Source organism: Lathyrus oleraceus, chromosome 3, assembly GCF_024323335.1.
Source record: "Lathyrus oleraceus cultivar Zhongwan6 chromosome 3, CAAS_Psat_ZW6_1.0, whole genome shotgun sequence".
NCBI lineage: Eukaryota > Viridiplantae > Streptophyta > Magnoliopsida > Fabales > Fabaceae > Lathyrus > Lathyrus oleraceus.
This window is the reverse complement of record NC_066581.1, coordinates 27098770-27121628: the sequence shown is the minus strand read 5'-3', so window position 1 is coordinate 27121628 and position 22859 is coordinate 27098770. Positions and strand designations below refer to the sequence as shown.

The 22859-nt window shown below is 35.9% G+C and overlaps 1 pseudogene; it reads left to right on the top strand.

The window, feature by feature from the left end:
* LOC127132248 (phosphoenolpyruvate carboxylase, housekeeping isozyme-like) overlaps window positions 1-7674 on the top strand; it is a 64307-nt pseudogene extending 56633 nt beyond the window's left edge.
* The last annotated feature ends 15185 nt before the right edge of the window (window positions 7675-22859 follow it).

Genomic DNA, 22859 nt, shown 5'->3' with positions numbered 1-22859 from the left:
TTGCATTGCTTAAATGTCGTTGTCGATTACCATACTCTATATGTTATTATTTTTCAGCCTTATTGTTTGCAATTTCTATTTCATCCTTTATTAATATTTCTATTCACATCCCACCTTTTTTTTAATGTTAGCGTACACATTATCTTTCTCTCTTCCTTTTCATCTTCCTCCCTTACTCTCAATTTCATACTTTTATTGTCAAGTCTCTTTAACTATTTATTTTATTAAGTTGTTCTCCATTCCAAGTTCTATTTTCTGTTACGTCACTATTTATAGGTATGTGATGTTTATCTTGAATTATTCAATTTGATAAGTTTGTGTATTTGCTTGCAGCATGGTGTTTAATCCCGTTCTTTTAATTATTCATTTTTTATTTGTTTGTTGGTTTAACTCTTTTAATTTTCAAATTTTAAAATATTTTTCATGTTATCAATTTTTTAGGTTTTGAATCAAACAATAATTTATTTTTGGGGAACATGAAAACAGACAAGTAATAATATAACACTTAATGTTGTGAAAATCAGGTTCTAGTGTTCTAATTTTTTTCTCTTTAATATTTATTTATATTTTGTAAATTATTTTTTGCTTTTATCTTAAAATATATAATGTCAACTCAAAAATATGAATCAGATTATTCAAAACTACAAAACAAATTAAGCTTTAATGCATCGTAAAAAAGGGTTCTAGATAAATTTATTAAAACAAACGAAAAAAAGTAATATGAAAATATAGGTGATTGTTCATTGATGTTACTATAGAACAATTGAAAGGTCTAGTTATATTTTTTGAAATTAAAATTAATAAAATCCTATCTAAGATCAACAATGTCTTAATAAAGATTAAATGAATTGACTTTACTATCAATTGAAAAAGAAATTTGACAAGAAATCGATTATTATAATTTAATAAATAATTTTGCATCTCAAAAAGTCCAAAAAATAAAATATATTTAAATTATTTATATATAAAATATTAATTTTATAAAGACTCAATTCTTAGAGTTCATTTTAGGCTTCAATATTCATTGAGACGACCTTCAAAGTGGTAATAGTAATGAAAATAAAAGAGACTGACTAGTCTGACTCGAGAATCAGTTTTGACATCAAGTGATTTTAGCTTCCTCTCAATCATAGTTGCGGGAATTAAACCATAATTCTCCTCAATAAATTCAGCGTCAATCACCTCTAAATCAACTAACTTTTTGATGCGTCACTCGTTTAACAATACAATAGAACTATTTTTCTACCGTGGTTTATGATTGAAAACCTATAGTCTTATTTCTGGCAAATAGCATTTACAAATGAAATTATTTTAGATAATTCCACCCTAGTTTTTATCAAGCCTTTTCTAAATCTTAAATTTAATTTCAAGAGTTTAATATCAAAAAAGATGTAAAAACATAAATAATCATTAATTTAACAAAATAATAGTAATAATGTATAGTTAGTCATATCAAGAATTTACACAAAAAATAATTAGGATATTCTTATATTATTATTATATTTTAAAATAAATAAATTTATCATATTTTTTTCTTTAGGACATTAATGTTGTTTTATAAATAAAAATATTTATTTCCTTCCGTCTTTATTTTCCTAATAGCAAATTATTAAATAATCATTATTTTCTCTTCTTTTATTTTTTTTATAAATAAAATAAAATAAAATGTAAATAAAACAAGGACAAAATACGGATTATTTTCTACAAAGCCTAGATATTATTTTTATTTCTTGAGAGGCTAAATTAGATCTTGCACTTTTTTCTCAAAAATTAAATCTACACTTATTTAATTCTTTATTTAAAATAAAATAATTGAATTATATCTTAATTTTAAATTTTGATTAAATCAATATTCAATTTGATTCAATCTTAATTAGTTTTTAATACATCTTTATTAATGTATATGTTTACGATTTAAGTATTCTTACATAGCTTAATGCACATATATTTTAGGGCGATCCTTTTTCTTTCTTCGCATAATTTTATTGTGTCAAACTATCTCCCCTTGATATGCATATCAATAATCTTCCTTTGCTACCACTGAAAAGTTATTGTTGTACACATTGCATAAGTTTATGACTTTATAAGTGGCAGATAGTAAGTTGGAAGGGTCTTGTTGAGCCTTTGAGCATGTCGCTATGACATCTGAACAACGCATGCGGAAGACTTAGAACTTTCCGCAATCGCACCAACCTCTCTCTAGTTCGACTCGATAATATCATCTTGGGCTCTCCTCGTTATGGTCCATTGCCTCATCTACACTGAATCAATCTTTACAACAGTCAAACATTGTGACCACATGTGTGTTAGCTTTGGAAACTTCCTCCTTAACGAATTTCATTGAAGTTTCACTAAATAATTGCTTTGATTGTAACACTGAACTCCATTTTAAGCGTCTGATCTCAAATAGTGACTCTAACCTAAAATTGGTTGCTCTCGCCAAAGCGGTTATCGGTAGATTTTGGATGCCTTTGAAGACATAGTTCATTGATTCCATAAGATTTGTTGTCATGTGTCCCCATCATTGACCATTGTTGAATTCCCTAGTCCACTTCTCCAATGGAATATTATCGATCCACCTTAATGCATCTGCATTTGTCAATATGATCTCTTCGTGGTAGTGTTTGAAGGAAGGTTCTACTAATGCATACCCTGGATTCACAATCTTCTTTCGTAGCATCTTGTCTATGATCTCCCGCATGAAATTTTGACCGATGTGTCTAATATTGTAGACATGCGTAGAAGGAGGATCTTGCCAGCCGTTATCAAGGTTTTTATAAGCACTCTCAATAGATAGATGTCTGTCTGAAATCAAGCATAAGTTAGGTTGAAGACCAATGTGTAATCAGAGATTTTTTAGAAAAAACTCCATCCACCAGTAGTCTCCCTTTCAACTAGAGCGAAGGCGATTGAAAAAATATTGATGTTGTCATCTTGTGCCACTGCCATGAGTAGTGTTCCTTTATATTTCATGTACAACCATGTTCCATCAATTTGTATAATAGGTTTACAGAATGCAAAACCTTTGATGCATGGTTCATACGCCTAGAAGAGTCGGTGGAATATTCCATTTCCACTAACACGAGTCCTGTTTGGGGTATATACCGACAAGATCTCCAAAATTGCAACTATTTTAGAAGCATAATGCTTAAGTGCCACCAGATATTGTGGAAGTTATTTGTATGAATCCTTCCAATTTCTGAATACTCGTTCAACCGCCTTAGTCTTAGCTATCCATGCCTTCATGTATGTGGGAGTATAATTGTATCATATAAAGATATGCGAGATTATTGTACTCATCTTCAATAGCTGGTCCTTGTTAATGATAGACAAAAGTTCATCGCATATTAACTGGGGTTAAGTTGTTTTATCCCATCTATATAGTTCTTTGTGTAAAAATGCACGAAAGGGTACTTGTTTATTTTATTCTTGTGTTATTTTTCTCCAAGCATGGGGTTTGCGAGAGTGTTGTCACTATCCCCCGTTAATGTGAACAACTTCACATTCCATTACGCAACAAAGTAAGTTTATCTCATTTGTTCCATATGTTTATTTTATACTACTGTCATACCCCGATTTTGGCCCTGAAAATTTTTCCCCATCAATCACTCGTTTGCATTCTTTCTTCATTCACCTTCATACATGTTCATGTTTACTATTTCATATTTTTTACGTTTTTCACATTCCAAATTTACATTCATATTTTCTTCATTCACATTGAAAAAAATTCCATTCATATTCAAGAATTTCCACATGCTCATTCATAGTTTGATTACTTCGTTCATTCATTCAATTATTATCATCCATGCACATGGCATATGAATAACTTATAATAAAAAAAACATCTCATCACATGAATACATGAAGTCTCTAAGATACAAAGAAAGATTTTGGACTTGCTACGAGAAACACCAATTTTTCATTCACATCAATGTCATATTCATTACAAATCAATAACTTGTCCGAAACATACATGATTTACAAGGGTAACACTTAAGTTTTAATTATAAGGAGGAAATTGCCGACTTCGCTCATAATGAACCATGGAAGCATGAGAAAGGTTTTCCAAACTATTCACAAAACAAACTTCAGAATCAGCACCAATCATAGGAATTCGAGGACGACACAATATCGTTCATTCTAGTTTTGAACCAACACAAAAGCCTTATGCTTCATAGGTGTGGGATAATGAAGATGCATCAAAGAGATGAAGGAAACCGCCAAAGCATTCCTTGGCAAGACACTTTTATGATGATGTCGTTACCACCCCAGCTTATTTCAATGATGCACAGAGACAGGCCACCACGGATGCCGATGTCATTGCCGGTTTCAATGTTGCTAGAATCATCAATGAACTCACAACTGCTGCCATTTCTTTTTGAATCTATTCCACGTACTCTGGCGAAAAATTGTGGAGGAAATGCATCAGGACAATGACTTCACTACAAAGAAAACATGCGAGATCTGTGATGTGTTATTGCACCGGCATCATCATCAGCCAATTGATGATATTCAGAAAAGGAGGATTAAGGATCTTGTAAAAAACGTCTAGAGGAGGCAATGTTAAAAGTTGTTTCCTCTAAGGAGGACTACATGAACTTGGAAACACTAGAGAGTCATTTGTTTAATTTCCTTCGACGAGCAACTATGAATAATAACAACCAACAATATCCTCGGTTTATTAGCTCCTCTCCCATTGGTACAATTTGTCTTGGAGATTGAGAAAATGGGGTAGCAAAAAGCTACTTTGTTTCTTGCATTTTCCGTGTGTGATCATGATAATCCCAATGTCAGATTTTCTGATTGTGGGGTTTGGTTGACTCAAATCTTCATACTTTTTTCTGGTACAAGAAATGGCAAAACAGAACTGAAGAGTCTCAATTAAGAACAACATTAATATCATCAAGTTTTTGCCAAATCAAAACCATCTTAGCCATGGATACCTTGTCACAATCGGAGTGCAGGCGCTTATATTCTTGGTGGTGGGATAGCCACAACAACCCAAAGAATTCAAAATGGCTTCAGGAAAATCTTACAGATATAGACACCAAAGTCAAATCAATGATCAAGCTCATTGAAGAGGAAGCAGATTCATTTGCAAGGAGGGCAGAAATGTACTATAAGAAGCGTCTGGAACTCATGAAATTAGTGGAGGAGTTCTACCGAGCATACCGGGAATTAGCAGAGCGATACGATCATGCAATGGGGGAGCTACGTCATGCACAAAAAACAATGCCAGAATCATTTCCCAACTCAGCACATTACATCCTGAATGATGATTTGCCATGCAATTCTTTGGGCCCTGAGGCTCAACCACTAGGACCAGGATTTTCCCGTCCAGTTCATCGATCAAAAAATAATGAAAGGAGTTCAGAAGAATCTGATGCTGAAGTTCAAACCTTAAGGGAAACCATGTCCAAAATGCAGTATGACAAGGATGCTCTCTTTGTTCAGTACCAGAAGAGTTTGGAAAAGTAGTCCAAAATTGAAAGTGATCTTAATAAGGCACAAGACGACGCTGAAGGCCTTGATGAACGAGCGAGTAAAGCTGAAATTGAAGTCGAAATTTTGAAGGAATCTCTGAAGCAACACTCGATGTTACTTACTTTGATAGGGTCCTTCTAAACTTCCATTTCCAAAAAAAACATAAGTCATGGATGATTTAGCTTGTTGTTGTTACTTGCATCTCTTTAGATGAAGAAATTTTACTCATTGATAGCCGACATCTAAACAGACCTCAAACCTGTAGGTTTTGGTTTCCAAACAAGCAAAATAAATTGTACATCAGTTCAATAGTAATATTAAACCAGATCATGTAACAATGGTAGCAATTAGCTTGTATTCATTCTGGTCTTGTAGCACAAGGACAATTGCTATTCAGAAAAATGATAGAAGTCTATGCAAATAAATCCAAGGATTGAGAATTATTCCTGTATGGTCCATTTCTTTGGAAGGGCTGGTCTTATTGACAAAGCAAAGGAGTTTGGAAGTGTTTAGTAATATCATACAAGATTATATATGTGCGGTTACCGTCATACTAAGACCCACCAAAGTCATTTCAAAATAGTTAAATTCCTGAACTGACCATTGTGCTTACAGGCCTCAGTTAAAACTAGAAAGTGACGCAAACCACACATCAATCTGCCAAGTAATGCATCAGGAACCTAGCAGTTTGATCCGTCACCCTTGCTCCATGAACCTCCTGTAATGCAAAAGTCGCATTTGGACTACTTCAGGTCAGCATGTCAAACATGTTTCAAATTCAAGGACGAATACATGGGAAAGCAGCAAATAGAATTGCCGACATATTTGATGATCTTGCAGCAGCATACCACCGATCTACACTGCTATCCTGCCAGAAGTTAGCCCCTGTAATTCAAAAACCAACTCAGTTCAGCTCATGTCAAGATGAAATTTGCAATAAACTTCGCCTTGCTTATGTATTTGGTCTGTTGTCAGAGTGTTATTTGCAGCTGGAAAATACCAAAGATTTATCACCAATAGCACAACCTGATCACACAAATGGCAATATAAGGTTTGCTCATTATTACAAGGTTGTGGAGCAAGAATGTAAAAATGTTTCCTTCATCAATAACCTGAACTTCAAAAATATAGTTGAATTACCATCAGACAACTTTTGAGCGTATATCATATCAATGGCTACTGCACCATCTGATGTGCTTGCAGTTGAACTTCTGCAACGCGAATGCCATGTCAAGCAATCGTTGAGAGTTGTACCGTTGTTTGAGAAGCTTGCAGATCTGGAGGTAGCTCCTGCTGCTTTGGCTAGGTTGTTTTCAATAGATTGGTACAGAAATTGGATCAATGGGAAACAAGAAGTCATGATTGGGTATTCTGATTCAGGTAAAGATGCTGGAAGGTTTTCTACAGCATGGCAGCTATACAAGGCCCAAGAAGAGCTTATAAAGGTAGCTAAGGAATTTGGTGTTAAACTAACCATGTTTCATGGTCGCGGAGGGACTGTTGGGAGAGGTGGCGGTCCTACTCATCTTGCTATCTTGTCTCAGCCTCTAGATACTATCCATGGATCACTCCGTGTAACTGTCCAAGGCGAAGTTATTGAGCAATCGTTTGGTGAGCAGCACTTGTATTTCAGAACACTACAACGTTTCACTACAGCTACTCTAAAGCATGGAATGCATCCTCCAATATCTCCCAAACCAGAATGACGTGCTTTGATGGATCAGATGGTTGTCATTGCCACAGAAGAATATTGTTGTATGGTATTCCAAGAACCACGTTTTGTTGAGTATTTCACGCTGGCCACTCCAGAGTTGGAGTATGGCCGTATGAATATCGGAAGTCGACCGGCAAAGCGAAAGCCAAGTGGAGGTATTGAAACACTCCGTGCAATACCTTGGATCTTTGCCTGGACACAAACAAGGTTTCATCTTCCAGTGTGGCTAGGCTTTGGGGCAGCATTCAAGCATGTTATTGACAAGGATATTAGAAATCTTCAAATGCTTCAAGAGATGTACAAATCAGTGGCCTTTCTTTAGGGTCACTATTGATTTAGTGGAAATGGTGTTTGCCAAGGGAGACCCTGGTATTGCTGCTCTATAAGACAGGCTCCTTGTTTCAAATGATCTATGGTCATTTGGGGAGTTGTTGAGAACCAAATTTGAAGAAACCCTCTAGGAACTCATTTTACGAGAAAAGTTGGTCTCAAAGTCGTTCAAGATATGGGATGTGTCGGCGTGCTCATTACCATTTCAGGCAGCTGCATCCAAGGAGGCTCCTATACCTGTTAGTCGTGTCACATGGAGCCCTGGTGGAAGTTTTGTTGGTGTTGCATTTACCAAACATCTGATTCATTTATATGCGTACACCGGCTCAAATGAGCTAACCCAGCGTATAGAGATTGATGCCCATGTTGGTGGTGTGAATGATTTGTCATTTGCTCTTCCAAATAAACAATTGTGCATTGTAACTTATGGAGATGATAAGTTGATAAAGGTGTGGGATGCAAATGGACGGAGACTATTTACCTTTGAGGGGCTTGAGGCGCCCATATATTCAATATGTCCTCATCACAAAGAGAACATTCAGTTCATATTTTCAACATCCATTGATGAAGAAACCAAGGAAAATAATAGTGTTACTGAAACTGGAAATATTTTGGTTCAGAATACAGTGGATGCTCTTATTCAGATAACTGATATGTATGCTGCTCCATCGGATACAACCTCTAGTGTTGGTGATGACGGATTAACAAAAGAGTGGCCTTCAAACGGCAAAGGTTGTCTGTTTGTGTTCATTGCATATTATGTTGCTCACCAAAGAGCTAAAGTTTCAAAGGACATGTTTTGTCGAATATTGGAATATCTGACATTAGACAATCGCTTTTTAGCTAATGTTTCTTTTCATAAGTTCAACTCCGAAAAATAGAGAGAAGCAAGTGCTTGCACTTCTGGAAGTAGTTCCCGAGTCCGATTGGGATGTCCCATTTTTGCTAGACCTATGTGAGAGAGCCAAATATTATCAGGTTTGTGGATTGATTCATTCCATCAGACATGAGTATGTGGCTGCATTGGGTAGTTACATGAAGGATGTAGATGCGCACGTTCATGCCTTCCTCTTTAACAATAAAGCATTCTCATAGTTGATTGGCAAGACCTGCATTGATGTTCAAAAAAAAGGGTCATCCCTTCACTATTGTTAGGTGAATCTGAATTTGCACACGGTTTGCAAACAGACCTGTATCAAACTGCTACTGTGATCTTAAGCATGATTTACCAGAAGATGACTAAAGGTGGGATTTTGTCAAGTAGTTCTTCATTACCAACTAGCAGTAATACATGTAGCTCCCTCATAAAATATGGGGATAATGCTCTTCAAAGACCTGTGCTTCCTGCATGGGAAATAATGGAAGCTCTTCCTTTTGTCCTGGAAGCAATCTTAACTGCATGTGTTCATGGAAGGCTTTCATCACGAGACTTGACAACAGGTCTGAGAGACCTTGTTGATTTTCTTCCAGCGTCAATTGCTGCCATTATTGATTACTTTTCTTCAGAAGTTACTCGGGGTGTATGGAGACTAGTTCCAATGAATTGAACAGATTGGCCTAGTCCAGCAACAATTCTTAAATCAGTGGAATCCGAAATAAAAGCTATATTGACTCATGTTGGCGTTGCGGTTCCAAACTGTTCTTCTGGAGATTCACCAGTAATGCTTTCGTTACCAATGGCAGCTCTTGTCAGTTTGTCCATTACTTTTAAACTTGACAAGAGCCTGGAGTACATCCATGCCATCACTGGAGCTGCTTTGGAAAATTGTGCATCCAGTTGCCCTTGGCCTAGCATGCATGTAATTGTTTCTTTGTAGGCACAAAAGGTTCGCCGCTGGCACAACTTCATTGTCGTGTCAGGCTCTCGTTCTGTATTCAAACATAACAATGAATCTGTTGCTCAGCTGGTGAGAAGTTGCTTCACCTCATTCCTTGGAATATTTAGTATAACCTCAAAAGCCGAAACATGGCCGAAGGTCAAAGAGTTTCATGCAGTTATGATAATTCTAAAGTTTTAACATGCATTCTTGAACGCATGGAGAACGATCTTCATTTCTCTGCAAAGGTGTCTCTTGCTGATTATGTTCTAAGTGTTGTTGAAAAGGAAGTAAACCTAGTAATTCCTTTCCTAGAAAAGATAAATTCAGTGAGTTGCTGCAGGTTAATGCTTACAAGTAAAACATCAGTTAAAGAAATTCTAAATGACAAGTTTGTCAATCCTGCGGAAGGTATAGACTCAATTTGCACGTCTTCACCTGGAAACCGAATGTCTAATGTCTTCTCAAAAGCATTTTAAGATTTGTGTGGACATTTAAATGACACGGTTGATGAAGAGGAGTTTGGTGACATGCCACCTGGATTTGAGAAGAACTCGCAAATAATATTCCCTCCCTACAACTCAAAATTTCAACCTTCAAGAATAGTTGAATGTAATCCCAAGATTACAGAGTATGTTGTAGTTGCACTGTGCAGACAGAAGTTGCATGATGAAGTCTTAGAGAAGTGGAAGTTGTCAATTCTTGATTCTACATTTAAACAGGTTCTCATGTCATCATGTACCGTAAAGAAGAACTTTCAGTCTTATGGTCATGAGAGGAAGTCATTTAGTGCAAATAAGGAACATTTGAATAATGCTACTTCTGGAAAATGTTAACACCCATCAAATTTGATCAGTCACCAGTTATGCTAGGTATTTCACTATTTAACTGTAAATAAGTCAGGTAAACTGCGTAAACTGAAGCATTTTTAGTTAGATATAAGCTCAATTCTATAATATAAAGTGTGTTGTTACTTATGAATTTCTTGAGGATATTTTACACTTTTGGGTATGTTAGCAGGTCAAAAACTAGTCTGGAAGCTCAGGGAATCAAACGTCAGATGCGAAATTAAGCCCGAGCAAGAAAACGGAAGAAAAAATCAATTCTTGGAGAACCTGCTGTCCATACGCGTATGGCCTTACATGATACGCGTATGGACCTTCCCAGTACGCGTAGCATACGCATATCTCCAGAGGTATGGAAAATCTAGTAAAAAGACAAGCTTCTGGTGATACGCGTATGAGACTGGTGATACGCGTACCAGACTGGGCAATACGCGTATCAGAGGCTGTCTTACGTGCAGTACGCGTATGAGATTGGGCAATACGCGTATGAGACTGGGCAATACGCGTATGAAGCCCAAAATCAGGAAAAGCCCAACTGAATAGCTATTTAGAGGGGAGAACACGATTTTCCGGGGGTTGACGATTTTGGAGAGAAAAAAGATGCGTTTTGAGAGCTGGAGACTCTACGATTATCAGAGGATTCATATGTTCAAGAGTTTTCCGACGATTGAAGATTGATTCCTCACGAAATTCTGTAATGACAACAATGTTAATCTTTGTTTTTATTTCGATTATGAGTAGCTAAACCCCCCCATTGCTAGGGGGGTGACCCTGATTCTGAATGTGACAGGTTTTATGTTTATGAGTGCATTGACTATTTCTTCTTTTCCATTGATTTGTTCTTATTACCGTTCTTTATGCTTTATTCGTCGGACCAACGAATGATGATTAATATGAATAGTTTAAGCTGGACAGCAATTATTCATTGATATGTACAAGAATTCTGGATAGTAAAAATAACCTAGGACTAGGGATTTTCTATCTGACCGGTAATTCTTGATATTCGAATGCTTGAGTATGAACTTAATTATTTATGGACATAGTAATTAGGTTACATAATCAAAGGTCTTTTCACTAAGGAATTAGGAATAGATACCCTTGAGGACCGGAATTAATTGGACAGAATTATTGTCTAAGCCTTCATAAATTATATCTGTTACAAGAAGTTTCATTCACCGAACCCTAGCAATCTTCTCTCATTTGTCTCTTGTTCAACCTTTTACTTGTTTTATTTATTTGCAATTGGTAGTATAATTACTCACAACACAAAAACCAAAGGCTTTTGTCTAATTGAAACAATCTATAAACTCTGTATCGTCAAGCAGTCCTTGAGATCGAGAAACGGGGAATTTCCCTTTTATTACTACAGTGAGAAAAATAGTACACTTGCTATTTTCCCATCAAGTTTTTGGCGCCGTTGCCGGGGACTGCCAAAGATAATAGAGTTTATTAATTTATTTTCAATTAGAATTTTGTTGCTCTGCATCCAAAATTTTATTTACTGTTAATTTTATATTTTTTTTTATTATTATTATAAATAATTTCTGTCTAATCTGTGTATGCGAGGTAAGGCCTCAGCTGATTTTCATTTTGACGGAGAACTAGAGAGAACATTGCGTGCAAAGCTCAGAGAAGCTAGAAGAAAGAAACTGGCAAACTCTGACACCGAAGAACTGGTCACACCTAGCACACCAGCCTCTGTTCACTCCGAAAAATCTGAGTCAGACACAGATTCACATCCAGACACTATTAACATGGCTGCAGACCCACCCCCAGCGGAAAGACTTTTAGGTGACTATGGCAGACAAAATAATCCAGCAGTGCGGTTGACCATTGTTAACCAACCTGTTAATGTTGCTCACTTCCAGTTACACCCCTCAACTATCCGTCAGTTAGAAAGCAAACCTTTTGCAGGAAAGATCAATGAGGATGCAAACAAGCATCTGCAGAGGTTTCTGACTATGACTACATCATTAAAAATTGATGGGCATTCTGAAGAGGCAAAGAGATTGGTCATGTTCCCATTCACGTTATCTGAGGACGCTGAGGAATGGTTCTATTCCCTACCCGCAGGAAGCATTACTACTTGGCAACAAATGGAAACAACATTCTTGAACGAGTATTTTCCTGCTTCTGTGTATATCCGTAAGAGGTATGACATTGTGAATTTTAAACAGAAAGACGGTGAGACACTTGGAGATGCATACAAAAGATTCAAGAGATGTTTAGTTTCATGCCCTACACATAATCTGGACGCAACTGAATAAATGCAGAATTTTGTAAACGGGTTGAAGATGAGAACGAAGCAACTCATTGATACAGCTGCTGGTGGTTCATCTAATTTTTCAACAGCAACAGGTATCAAAAAGATCATCGAAGCTATTGCAGCGAATGAGCATTTGGAATTATATGACCGTACTGTGAATCAGCCGGAGGGAAAAATTGACTTGAAATTAGCAAATCAGGTAGTGAAAATGGAAGACCAGATTGCAGCTGAGGTTGAAAGAAGATTAAAAGCTATGAATTTAGGTACCCAGACTGTTGCTCAAGTTCAACCGGTTCAGACCATGATTTGTGAGATTTGTAGTGGACCACACTTTGCCATGCATTGTGTTGCAACCGCAGAACAAGTGCAAGCTATAAATTACCTGAGGCAGAATAATCCCTACTCAAATACATATAATCCGGGGTGGAAAAATCATCCTAATTTCTCTTGGAAGGATCAGCAAGGTGATATTCAGAAGCAAGGACCTCCACAACAACAACCACCTTACCAACCACAATATCAGTCGCAACAGCAACCTTATCAGCAACAAGTACCAAAGAAAGCGGATTGGGAGATTGCTATAGAGAAGATGGCGACTCAGGTTATGCAATTCCAGGAAGAAACCAGGAATAATCAGAAAAACACCAATGCATCCATCAAAAATTTGGAAATTCAATTGGGTCAGATAGCACAACAGATAACAAATTCTCAAACACCGGGCGCATTACCTAGTGCAACAGTGACAAATCTGAGGGAGCACCATAATGTGAGTACGGTAACAACAAGAAGCGGAAGATCTGTTGAAGATCTTAAGAAGAAGGATGAAGAAGAAGATCAATTGCTAGAAGTGGACTTGGAAATCTTAGAAAATAAGGCACCACCTGAGGAAGAAATTGTAATACCGCCGGTGGTACAAGAAAAGCTCACTGCACCAAAACCCATCATTAAGCTTCCATTCCCACAAAGAAACAAAAAGAAGAAGCAAGATGAGAAATTTTTTCAGAAATTCATGGAGTTGTTCAAGAAATTAGAAATCAATATTCCATTCTCTGAGGCACTCGAGCAGATGCCTATCTATGCGAAATTCATGAAAGACATCATCTCCAAGAAGCACCACTGACACTGACCCTGTTATACTAACTGAAACTTGTAGTGCTATTTTGCAGGGTATGAAGATTCCAGTGAAGAAGCCAGATAGAGGTTCTGTGACCATCCCGTGTACCATTGGAGATAGGTCCTTTAAAAGGGCGCTGATTGATTTGGGGGCTAGTGTTAGCCTTATGCCTTTGTCTATTTACAGGAAGCTAGGAACTCGAAATGTTCAAGATACCAGAATGACACTTCAATTTGCTGACCACTCAGTGAAGAGACCTTTTAGGGTAGTTGAGGATGTTCTGGTCAAAGTTGATAAATTTGTTTTTCCTGTTGATTTTGTAATTTTGGAAATGCCAGAAGATGAAGAGATACCTCTGATTCTGGGCAGACCTTTCTTAGAAACAGGTAGATGCATGATAGACATGGAGGGAGGTACCTTGACCCTAAAGGTATATGATGAAGAGCTCCGAATTGATGTCCTAGATACTATGAAACATAAAGAGAATATGTGTACAAACCACTCCGTGGAAGTAATTGATCAAATTGTAACTAGCACAATTCAAAGAAAGCTTCCTGAATTACCGTTGGAAAGAGTTCTTAGTCTGTCGTTCAGAGAGATTGAGGAGAAGGATGATGAAAAAGAAAAAGAAGTGGTAAGGAAAGAGGTTGTAAAGTTGTTAGATTCGGGAATGATTTACCCCATTTCTGACAGCTCGTGGGTAAGTCCTGTGCATGTGGTACCAAAGAAAGGGGGAACCACAGCAGCTTTAAATGAGAAGAATGGCGATACCTTCAAGGTTAATGGTCAGAGGTTGAAACCATATGATCCAGATGAAGGGGGACCAATTGAAACTGTTAAACTCATCTGAGTATGAGGTGTCCCGTCGAGCCATGCGACGTTAAACGAAGCGCTGCTTGGGAGGCAACCCAAGGGAGGTTTGAAATTTTTGTTTTTTGTTATTTTAATTTTGTCGAGTCAGTTGAAATTTGAATTTTAGTTTTATTTAGCATTTGTTCATGTCATCTGAGTCATTGTTTATTTTCTTTTGCTTTGATGTAATCACTTATTATGGGTTGTCTTAATCTAATGAATTTGATTTTGTTTACCTACATTTTCCTGTTTATTTCGTTAGATATGTGACTATGTCTGGCTATTGGTTATTTTGATCACTTACACCAAATACTTGGGTGTCCTCTCATTCAGTCCCCTTGACTGCAGATACTGTTGTTTATGATTGGACGCACTGGTTAAGATTAACATCAGAACCACAAGCACATGAGCTTTGAACTCAGAGGTATGATAGAACAAGTCAGCTTAACCCGTCCTGGTGAGATCAGAAAAAGCCAAACACTTATCATCATATGAGAGATATCAGGTATGTCTTTATCAATCTTGGTTTGCGTATGTTCTTTTGTTATTATTAGCTGTACGAATACACACACTGAGGCATGTTTTTGTTTATCACCTAGAGCCTTTCTAGCCATCCCATTATTATTATTATCCATTGTTTCACCCTATTGAGCCTGTTAATCATTTATTTCTGATATACCCGTTTTTTTTTCTCTCAACCCATAACCTTGTAAATATCCTACCCTGTTCAGAGTATGTGAGGATTGATTTCAGCTCTACGTTTCTATCTAAGTTTGGGGTTGCTGTTGGAATATCAACCTTTAAGTTTGGGGTAGCTTTGCAGTAAGTGAACAGTAAGTGAATGTAGTATAAAAAAAAAAGAAAAAAGAAAAACAACAACAACATGAAAAGAAAGAAAGAGAAAAGCGAAAAACAATAAAAGAACAGCTTTTGAGAAATGCTACATTCACTATAGATAAAAGGAAAAGAGGATTACAAAACCCTACAGGAATAATAGGAAAGAAACGTAGTGAGAGAATGAGTTCATGTACTCTGAACCAAAAAAAAACCTTTGTTCCAATTTCATACCCTACCTAAACCAAAGCTCCATTGCAACCCAAAAGACCTCAAAAAGTGTGTATGATTGTACATGTTGATAGGATGAGAGAATTTATTCAAACTTCTGATTTGATATTGCATATTGTGATTTGAGCGTGATAACACTTTAACCCAGAGAGACTTGGTGAGAGTGTGATATGAGCTGACAGGTAAAGTTATATCTCTGAGGGAAAGAGTTTCTAGCTCGTTGGTTATGTGGAAAAATCAGAAAACCTGAAAGAACATCAAGAGGTCCAGTGCGAATGATTTCAGCAGTATTGTGGCAAGAACTATTTTAAAGTAAGTTTGGGGTGACATGATCTTTGATGGTAATAAAATGTTACTTGAGGACAAGCAACAAGCTAAGTTTAGGGTTGTGATCAGTCACCAGTTATGCTAGGTATTTCACTATTTAACCGTAAATAAGTCAGGTAAACTGCGTAAACTGAAGCATTTTTAGTTAGATATAAGCTCAATTCTATAATATAAAGTGTGTTGTTACTTATGAATTTCTTGAGGATATTTTACACTTTTGGGTATGTTAGCAGGTCAAAAACTAGTCTGGAAGCTCAGGGAATCAAACGTCAGATGCGAAATTAAGCCCGAGCAAGAAAACGGAAGAAAAAATCAATTCTTGGAGAACCTGCTGTCCATACGCGTATGGCCTTACATGATACGCGTATGGACCTTCCCAGTACGCGTAGCATACGCATATCATCAGAGGTATGGAAAATCTAGTAAAAAGACAAGCTTCTGGTGATACGCGTATGAGACTGGTGATACGCGTACCAGACTGGGCAATACGCGTATGAGACTGGGCAATACGCGTATCAGAGGCTGTCTTACGTGCAGTACGCGTATGAGACTGGGCAATACGCGTATGAGACTGGGCAATACGCATATGAAGCCCAAAATCAGGAAAAGCCCAACTGAATAGCTATTTAGAGGGGAGAACACGATTTTCCGGGGGTTGGACGATTTTGGAGAGAAAAAAGACGCGTTTTGAGAGCTGGAGACTCTACGATTATCAGAGGATTCATATGTTCAAGAGTTTTTCGACGATTGAAGATTGATTCCTCACGAAATTCTGTAATGACAACAATGTTAATCTTTGTTTTTATTTCGATTATGAGTAGCTAAACCCCCCCATTGCTAGGGGGGTGACCCTGATTCTGAATGTGACAGGTTTTATGTTTATGAGTGCATTGACTATTTCTTCTTTTCCATTGATTTGTTCTTATTACCGTTCTTTATGCTTTATTCGTCGGACCAACGAATGATGATTAATATGAATAGTTTAAGCTGGACAACAATTATTCATTGATATGTATAAGAATTCTGGATAGTAAAAATAACCTAGGACTAGGGATTTTCTATCTGACCGATAATTCTTGATATTGGAATGCTTGAGTATGAACTTAATTATTTATGGACATAGTAATTAGGTTACATAATCAAAGGTCTTTTCACTAAGGAATTAGGAATAGATACCCTTGAGGACCGGAATTAATTGGACAGAATTATTGTCTAAGCCTTCATAAATTATATCTGTTACAAGAAGTTTCATTCACCGAACCCTAGCAATCTTCTCTCATTTGTCTCTTGTTCAACCTTTTACTTGTTTTATTTATTTGCAATTGGTAGTATAATTACTCACAACACAAAAACCAAAGGCTTTTGTCTAATTGAAACAATCTATAAACTTTGTATCGTCATGCAGTCCTTGAGATCGACAAATGGGGAATTTCCCTTTTATTACTACAGTGAGAAAAATAGTACACTTGCTATTTTCCCATCAAAATTCATTCAAGCACTTCTAAAAATGCCATGAATTTGTCTTCGGATGTTCATGTTTTGCCCGAAGCTCCGGTACCGGATACTGAGATCAAGCCAAATGATTTGCCTTCTCATAATGGTTTTGAACATGTCCATGCTGCAATACCCGCTCCATTTTCTTGCTGAAGTAGTAGACAGGATGCCCATTTTGTATCAATATTACACACACTCCATTTCTTCAAGTGTGTCGAGAAATTTCACTGCAGTAAAAAATCACAATAACTCAGTAAGGCAGTAAAGGTTCACAAGCAACAAAAATAAAACATTTTCACAGAAGAAGTACAAGGTACATGTTACCTTTTTCAGAATAAACACCAAAACGGGGTAGACAAACTGGCGGCACCAAAAGCACTTCCAAGTTCGACATCCCTTTGATCTTAGCGGCCAATGCAAAACCCTAGCAGTGGGACTATAAAAGGAGCGGATACTGTTCACAGAGAGGAGGAGAAGATTAACGACTACTGTTCAAGAGCCGAAAAACCCTAGTTCCTTAGAGGAGCCGCTACTGTTCACTAAGAGAAAAAGGAGCCGGCGACAAGGAAGAAAGAAAACCATAGTTGTTCTTGGTGGTGAAGAGTGGAAGATCAAAAACCGGTTCAGACGGAACCTTACCTACATCCGTCGGTCAATCTTGCCGCAACCGGTTAGTTTCCTTTTCGAGTTTCTATTTCCATTTCTCCGTTTAGCTCCCTTGAAGCTTCCATTTTGTGTGGTTATCTTGCCGTTAAATCTTTGTTGTTCAAAAATGGAAAGAAACAGAATCTATGTGCGTTAAAGATGAACTTGTTCTCCTACTGTTTTATCAACTTTGTATTTTATTTAAAAGGTTTTGGTCCATTTTTTATCTTATGTATTAGTGCTTGAAACCATATGACAGGGATGCCTACTTGGCGGAGTTGGCTAGAGCGTCGGTTTGGTAGGCCTTTGGTTGTGGGTTCGATACCCTGATGCTGTATTTTATTCGAGTTCCATTCCATTTTCTTTATTTAACACTATGTCTTCATTAGAGCCTTTGGGTTATAATAGGGTCATGAGTTCCATCCTTGTATAATTCATATTCCTAATCTTTATGTTTTATTTTCATTTCCTGACTTTTGTTAATTTTTATAATTGTCATCAATTTATTTTATTGTTTAAACATCGATTTTAATTTATGGATTTGGCAATTTTCTTGTTATTTATCCGTGATTATTTTTATCGATATAGTGATAGTATTTCGCCGCGTTTTGACTAATCACATATGACATTTCAATTATTGTCAATATGTGCAAACCGACTTTGAGCACATTATTTAGGTTTTGTGTGTCCCTCAATTTCCATCCGTGCAAATCCCGATTTTACTTTTTTTCGATTTAATTTTTAAGTGTATTGTAAATATAACTTGTTGTGTTATTTATTTTCTTCACATGACTTACTCTTGGGCCTTCTTACAATGAGCCAGTTCTCTTGCACTTACACTCATACATTGCATTATTTGTTGTTTGGGCCCGATTTAATTATTCCAGTACTTTGAATCCCCATTTGATAAAATGTACCCCCACTCCCCCGATGTGTAATAATTTTACTGCTTTTCATTTCTTTATTGGTTTGACTGTTTAGTTAGCTACTAACACAAGAATAAAATCAACCATTTCCAAAAGATCAAAAATAATGACTCGATCCAACGCCGAGTATTTTTCTCAATAAACGAATCAAATCCATTTCTTCCTCCCATTTTATTCCATTTCTTTCAAAACTTTATCAAACGCTTGATCCGACGTCAAGCCATTTTTTCATAACAAAAACTCAAAAAATAATAATTCATATTTAAGACCTTTTCAATAAAGATGGAAATGGAACATGGTGTATACCACGCACTCCTGAAACTAGGGTTCGAGATGGATGTCTCGCCTACCCTAGCTCTCGCCATCATCCAAATTTATCTACTTTGTTTTCTCTCAAACACTCATTCAAATATTTCTCTTAAACGTCCATCAATGCTTGATCTAATGTCAAGTCATTTTCACAACAAAAACTCAAAATACTTAATTCCTATCTAAACACCTTTCAATAAAAATGGAAATGGAATGTGGTGTATACCACGCACTCCTGAGATTAAGATTCGAGGTGGATGCCTCGCCTATCTTAACTCTCGCCATCATTTAAAATTGTCAAATGCGGTTTCTTCAAACCCTTTCTCAATCAAACCTTAAAAAAACTTAATGCTTATTAAACATTTTTGCAAATAAGATGGAAATGGAACGTGGTGTATACCACGCACTCCTGAGACTAGGATTCGAGATGGATATCTCGTTCATCCAAGTTCTCGCCATTACTCAAAACACATCAAACCAATCAATTTCTTTTTCTCACCGTCGTGCGATTAACCCTTCAAACCTTTTCTCAAACGAAAGGTACTTTGTTTCAAAACAATGCAAGGCAATGTTTTCTACCTGTTTTGGGTAGTCCAACAATGTTTTCGTCGATTTGACATAAAGTAGCTTTCGCTAAAATCGACCAACAAACAAACATTTTTCTACCCAGAACTACGTAAGCCTTGACTTCTCTATTGAGATACGTAGGAGCAGGATTTGTAAATCTTGTCAGGTCCACTAATAAAAAACTTAGGTTTAGTCCTTCGTCAAAAATCCAAAAATATTCTCCTCTCATCCTTTCTTTCTTTCCCACTTAATAACTTGAAAAGCCTAACATTTCAAACTAACACTAACGCACACAACTGACCTAATGGTTCCCGTTGAGTACAACGGACGTGAGGGGTGTTAATACCTTCCCCTTGCGTAATCGACTCCCGAACCCTGATATTGGTTGCGATGACCATATCTTATCCTTTCTTTTAGAGGTTTTATCGATATTTCCCCTTTCCTTTTTAGGAATAAATAAAGTTCGGTGGCGACTCTGTTCAGTCCATCATTGCGAGCGTGCGATCGCACTTCGCTTTAAAGTCGTATCCCCATTTTTTGAGGTGCGACAACTACAACTAACTGTAAATAATTTATTCTGTACGTTTTTCGGTTTAGATGGTCTGATCTAGGGATGAACTACAACAAATGTCTTAAACATGCTATAATGGATTGTTCTAGTGACATATGTTTGGATGAATTTTATTTGTAATCTAACAATTTAAACATGTCTTTTTGTATGTAATGAATTACATAATATTATATAATTGGAAGGTAGTATTCTGACAATTTCTCCAACAAATGAATTCCTCGTCTCCTTTAAGTGTCATTCTTTTCTCACAAAGAAAATAACAACCACCTCAAGCTTAAACACAACACAACTAGAAACACCATAAAGTATATCTATAGAAGAGACATAAGTTCTAAAAATAAAATATAATATACCCATTTCTAAAGTATGATTGTCCTTCGCAAGAGACAATGAAAAAATTATACATATCTTTTGTGACAAAATTCATGCATGCAGTAGTTCTAGGAATTGAACCACTATCATGAACAAACATATGAAGAAGTATCCTAATAATCCAAATATATAATTTGATAAGAGGAAAAAACAATTGGTCTTATAAAAAGTTGTGAAGATGGTCCTAATAGCAATGTTAGTTTTAATTTTTTTGAATTTAGTCAAAAATCGACACAATTATTTTTTACAAAGATGATAATTATGAGTGAGTTTATTTTTGAATATGTTCAAAATGAAGTATTTAGATATTTTGTTAGTGTGAATTGTTCTAGATTTAAAATTCCTATTCATGTATTTGTTGCTCAAGATTGCATATTTTTCTATAATGATGAGAAAAAGAAATTGAAGAGCATGTTGTCTACAAATAAACAAATGGTATCTCTTACCATCAATTGTTGGATATCGGTACAAAATTTAAATGACATGTGTTTGAGTTAAATAAGAAAATATTAAGCTTGAATCTAATTTTAGATCACAGTGGATAAATAATTGGTAAATGCTTAGAGACATCCTTGAAAGAATGGGATTAAAACGTTTGCTGTATAATTGTAGATAATGAAAGTGCTAATAATATTGATCTCACATATCTAATTAGAAGAATAGTAATTTGAGTGGTCATACTTTGTTAAATGAGGAGTTCATGCATATGAGGTGCTCAATAATTGTTGTACATGCATCAATCTAACCACTCTTTCCTCTAATAAGATATGGGAATGCAACATTATTAACACTTACTTTATCAATAGTTACACAATAAACTTTTTCGATCCTCCACTATTTGAAGCATATGCCTTTAAGAACTTATCAATTCTTTTTCCCTTGTGATACAAAATCATATTTAAACTCAATATATATCTTATTCAACTCTTACCACTCATCAATGAAAAATATGCACATGTTATTCAATTTGTACATGTGTCCAACAATCTATGGTAAAAGAAACAATTTACTTATTTGAAGATCATATGCTCTTTGACTTCTCTTTCACATCATTATACAAAAGCATGCAATATTTAACCATTCTAACACGAGTAGAAACTTCAAATTTAAGACAATCCACAATAACATAATACCTAAGTCTTTCATTTCAATATTTTTAAAATAAAAATCATCCATAATTATTATATGTACATCGAATAACAATGTAAGTTCTTGATTAAATTTAACAAATTCAAAAATAACAGTCTTATTAGGGTTATCTTCACAATCTTTGCCTACACCAATTTTTTTTCTCTTATCAAATTTCTTATTGAGACTAAGATGTTTGTTTATGCTAATGATTATATTCCTAGAGCTAGTGCGTGCATATACTTTATTACAAAAGATACATATCTCCTTATCATTGTCACGTGTGAAGTATAGTCGAACTTTAGAAAAGAATCTAAAAGGTTTTCTTTTCGTACTTATTTATTATTTGAACATGTACCTTTTGTTCTTAGTTATTTCGGTGTTTAAGCATGAGGTGTTTATTTTTTTCCTTGTGATGAAAGAATAATACTCAGAGGAGGAGGGATAGATCCACTTGTTTGAGAATAGCCGACTTATGTACGACTGCTTATAACACTATCACTTGTTATGTTTGACTGTTTTCTTCTTCCAAACAAGTGCATCATTGAAATATATTCGATGCAATTCGGATACTGAGTTTTTGAGTGCAGGTTATACTTTATTATGTTCTTATAGATCAATTTATCCTGCATCTTCCATTAAAATCATGTCATACACTTCTAGAAAGCTTATGATGTTATGTTTGACTATTTTCTTCTTCCAGACAATTGCATCATTTAAATTTACAGTGTTAAACTCGTTGGGTCGAATTCAGACTATGGTAGCTATATGAGGAACCAATGTGATCTACGTATATACAATGTGCGTTTCTATTTCTTCAAAGCTAAAATCATAGTTAAACACTATTGTCTTGTAACATTAAGCAACTAAATTATTCTAAACAAATTTATTATAATTGGTAGGATATCTTCGTTATGCTCCAGAGCTCGGAATTTACACATAATACAATGGCGCACCAAAAAAAGATGGAATCTTTATGTATGCCAGAGTTGTAATTGATGTATGTTGTAACCATCGAGAAACTCAACTGACT